Here is a 4,816-nt window from a genome sequence, read left to right on the forward strand (position 1 = left end):
ATACTCTGATTGCTTTCAGCAATCAGACAAATATAATAAAGAATTACAACAACATACTCTGATTGCTTTCAGCAATCAGACAATTAAATCAATATTTTCAATTTTAGCCTGTGTGCTTTCAGTAGAGACCATATGGAGTATTTAACTATACTTACACCCTTCAGGATATTGGGTTGGTATGAAAATGTCACCAGTTAAACAAATAAATGGGGTAAAGCTACCCATGTACTTTTGATATTTTAAATCCCTTATTAAAAATATTAATATATCTTTAGATAATGAAAACATTATTATATTGATTAACAATTGTATTGCAGATGACTCTGTGATAATTTCCCTAAGATTTTACCACTCATGGTTTTATTTTTGAGTAAAAGTGTGTAAGACTAAAACATGGCGACCAGAAAACTGACAAAAACAAATGTTGGTTAAGTTACGTCCATACCAAATGCATGTCAGTGGTGTCCGGTTTCAATGTTAAGTCCGTGTACTGATACAATCAGAGGTCATGAGGCATAATTTGACTGTTGTGTGCGGCGCATCAGCCTGGCAGCAGCAAATTTTGGTCGTCACAGCATGATTTAGGCATCGTGGTGCATGGAGAATTTTGGCAAAGAAAATGGCAACCAATCAGGAATTTAGTGTTTGGCAAATGAGGTGTTGATGACACATTTAGCAGGTGAAGTTCAAACTAACATGGAGGAGAATCTGATCGTTTTTCTCCTGAAATGTATGATATTTTTCCTTTTTCCATATGGACAGCAATAAACTCATTGTCTAATTTTGTTCCCGTCATTTTTCCCCTCCTCAGACTATTGCTGGACACTAATTTGTCAAACTGGGTCACAGAGAGATGGAAGTACTGCTGAAAGCGATCGTCATTCAGATGCAACTCCTGCAGTGGAAGGTGAGTTTCTGAATGATCTCATGAACCCAGACATGGAGACGTGATTACCGATACTTTTGTAGAGCTTTTAAAAATAAATAAACCTGATCGCCTTTCCTGCACTGTAAATGAGATGCACAGTCAATGTTTTTATGTAGTGATAAGCGTGAAAACTTTTGGCAGTAGCTCCTCCCACAAGCGTTTGGAGCGTTAAGTTTATGTACACATTTTTGGAAAGAAAGAAAATTTGAAAGTTGTCGAAAGGGACATATCTGTCACGTATATGATGCTCGAATCGCTGTGGAAATATGTGAAAGGTTTACAACTCATGATCGGTTGTTGCTGTTGTTTTTCCATCAAGAAGCGTCGTCTTGACGTACATCACAACTCTGGTGTAAGAAATCAAAGCATGCCTACAACACTGAACCATTTTTACGATGACTGAAAATCATAAGCACACATCCTCTTTGTAAAACCCCGGTTTTCTCAATATGTAGAACAAGCCTGTCACAGTTCACGTCATCCCTTAGTGGCTAAATGTGATCACTTTCGCTCAACAATACCTATTGTGCCCACAAAGACAAACTAAAGCTTGTTTTAGTTGAGTAATGACAAATATTTAATAGAGACAAAATGATTTTTTCAAAGAGGTTAGAAAAACCAACAAAATACCCTTTTGTTTACCATGGATTCACCCACACGCACCCATTCTCTGTGATCTTTGAATGTGTTATCAGAGAGCTGCAGGCTTTGTGACACAATGGATTGTTACACCAGTAAAGCAACACAAAATGGAACTTTTATAGCATTTAACATTATAGGCATGTTATCTGCTCAGCCTCCTGCAATGGAAAAGTAACTCAATTCCTCTAATTTCAGGCGGCTGTTGACTCGCTGCTCATCATTTATTGAATGAGAATCCATTAGACACGGCACACAAGTGTAAGTTTCAAGCGAAAACACTTTAGCGTCTCATTCACTTTGATTGTCAGGACGGCAAAGCCATTGATTAACCTGTACAGCTCATGATAGCAGGTTTAAATTGACACTAGCCAATCAAACCCCCAACGGTCTGATCAAAGCGCCTCACCCACACTACAAAATATTGTCCTAATACCAGATATTAACGTGTCAAAATGATTAGAAAAAGTGCATGAATTTGGTTATAAATATCAAAGTTTACCTTTTTCTAACTTGTCCTGTCCAGCAAATGAACAGAGATTTCAGCTCTTCTGATGGACATGCTTTACTTTTACAATCGGGGGTTGTGTGATACTGTGAGAACCCCGTTTTGTAAATGAAGCTGAATTAGTAAAAATGTCTAAAACAGGACGATAGACAGCGATTTTCCAACAGGGCCGCCCCGAATAGTCGACTAATCGACGACTAACCGACTATTAAAAAATAGTTGACAACAAATTTAGTAGTCGATTAGTCATTACTTTACATTTTATGGAGTCAGAGTGTTATAAAGTTGAAAGTTATAATAGCATTATGCTAGCTTTTTGGACTATTTAAACATTTATTAAGGTTTTCTAGGCTATTTTGGAGTTTGCTAATATTTTTGTTATATGGAAGCCATTTTGGCTAATTCACGATTTTTTTTTCTGTTTTTTAGGCTAATTTGGCATTTAACTAATATTTTATCTGGCTTTCAGCTTAGCTTTTTGGACTATTTTGGCATTTTATTGAAGTTTTCTTGGCTAATTCAGGAGTTTAGGTAATTTTTCAGCTGCATGCTAACTATTTTGTCTAATTTAGAGATTTTATACAGTTTTTTAGGCTAACTTGGAATTTAGCTAATATTTAAGCTACATGTTAGCTATTTTGGCTAATTTACGATTTTTTTTTCAGTTTTTTTAGGCTAATTTCGCATTTAACTAAGATTTTAGCTGGCTATCATCTTTAGCGTTTTCAGCTATCAGTTTCAGAAACTTCAGCTATCAGCACTAACATCTTCAGCAGCAAAAATTCAGCTAACAGCATTCACACTAGCAGTATCGCAGGTGACGCTATATATCTATTATTTAGTTAGTTTAAAGCTAATGATTGTTAAAGTGTGTGCTTCACGTCTAGTTTGTAAATAACCCGATTAGTCGACTAATACGAAAAAAGAATTGGTGATTAGTCGACTATTAAAATAATCGTTTGTGGCAGCACTATTTTCCAACCACATTTTTTAAAAGTAAAAGTAAGCTTTGATATCCACAAAACAAATGATGCTTCATGTCTTTTGAGCAGCAAAACAACTAAAATAAAATTGGGCAAAAAAAAAAAACAAAAGTTGCTTGCACTGGTTAAATCCATTGTCTATACCTTCCTTCTTACATCTTAAAATTTGTAAAATAAGGAAACATTCGGTCTTGGATTGACAAAAAGAAAATAGTTCATGCATTTTATAAATTCAACATTAGATTACCAGCTGTCAGGCTATTTTAAATAGCCATAAATTTGGTTTTCTATTATTATTTTTATTTTTTTATTTAATTGTATCATTAAAATTTATTTATTTAAATTGCAGATCTTAACTGCATCAGACTAGTTTTCCTGTCGCACTAATCTTTTACTCTTGGCAGCATTCAACACTACTGATGACATCAAATTATGGGCTTACTACGGACTTTTCAATTCAAGGACAGCATGAACCTTTTGTTTTGTTTTTGTCTCCAAAAGATGGAGCAATTATCTTTTATCCTGAAACTTTTGATTTTAGGTGTTAGTAGATTTGTCTCAATTATCATTGGTACAAACGTTGAAGTCATGTCAGACCAGTGTTAATTATTTTATTCCTACATCAAGAGAAACATTTATTTGTCACATTTTTCTCTTCTCAAAAAGCACTTATGTCACCCAGGCTAATAACTTTCATTGTGTTTCAGACACATTTTTAAATAATTGCCCAAAAATCAACCAAGTGATCAAAAAATCTGTGGGTATTGGGATCACTATATTTATTTCCGTGTGTAGGAGTTGTAGCGTTGTAACTTCCCAGAGTTGGTTAAAAAACATTAAATTTATTAAACTGGAAATTTAATAAAATGATCCTCGGGGCACCACCTTCGTAATGTAGTCTATCCTCAAAAAGGGGGAATAAAAACAGGGCAAAGATGATACGTTTACAAAAATAAAGTTTATCTTTACTCTAATCACCAACAGTTGACTGAATGAGTGAAGATGGAGTTCTCACCAAATGGTCTGTAGATCTGGTTCTGGATCAGTCCAGAAAAGCTGGTTAATCCCGCTGGATTCTTCAGGAAGGCCGTGGAGGGAGGATCTTCAGCCAGAAGTAGAAGTGATAGTGGTTCCCTCACAAGGAACCTGCTGAGTTGCTCAGTTGTGCTGCGTTGTGACTGCAGGCAGGATTACTGACATTTTTACTTTGATTTGTGAATGATCCAAGAGGGGGAAACAAATACAACCAGTAAGGACATTTCTAAAATAAATATTGTGAACATTTTGGTTACACTTGGTTAGTTTATTTACGTAAAATTGCTTTAAACAACGTTCAGCGGTCAGGTTTACCGTTCTAAACCATGTAAACCGGAAGCGACTCTGCACATAACTGGCGATGAATGACATCACATGAAAAGGGTCTATTGAAAAAAAAAAAAGAAAAGTTAACATACACGGCAATGAAAAATGGCGCATTAGCTCGTTTAGAGCAGCTAATATAAAAAGAAAAGAAAAAAACACAAATTAAAGAAAAATAATACGGCAGAATTCCTCATTTTGTTCGGCCAATTACAACAATTAAAAAAAAAAGGTTTTAAGCAATAATATAATTACAAAAGACGGACACAAGGAGGAGCACATCTTACCCATAGACATAGGCCTTACCTCAGTCACGGCCCGCAGCAGTCTGAGTGCGAACAGTGTGCTGCGTCACCGTGGTGAGTTCAAGTACCCTCGGACAGACAAACACCTAGGTAG

At 35.7% G+C, this 4,816-nt stretch overlaps 1 long non-coding RNA gene across 1 annotated transcript; it reads left to right on the forward strand.

The window, feature by feature from the left end:
• Positions 1–1,769: 1,769 nt before the first annotated feature.
• On the forward strand, positions 1,770–4,568 carry LOC118599536. Its single transcript, XR_004948935.1, has 2 exons — positions 1,770–1,828; positions 4,043–4,568. It is a non-coding gene; the product is annotated as an uncharacterized LOC118599536 (long non-coding RNA).
• The last annotated feature ends 248 nt before the right edge of the window (positions 4,569–4,816 follow it).

Source organism: Oryzias melastigma, linkage group LG13, assembly GCF_002922805.2.
Source record: "Oryzias melastigma strain HK-1 linkage group LG13, ASM292280v2, whole genome shotgun sequence".
NCBI lineage: Eukaryota > Metazoa > Chordata > Actinopteri > Beloniformes > Adrianichthyidae > Oryzias > Oryzias melastigma.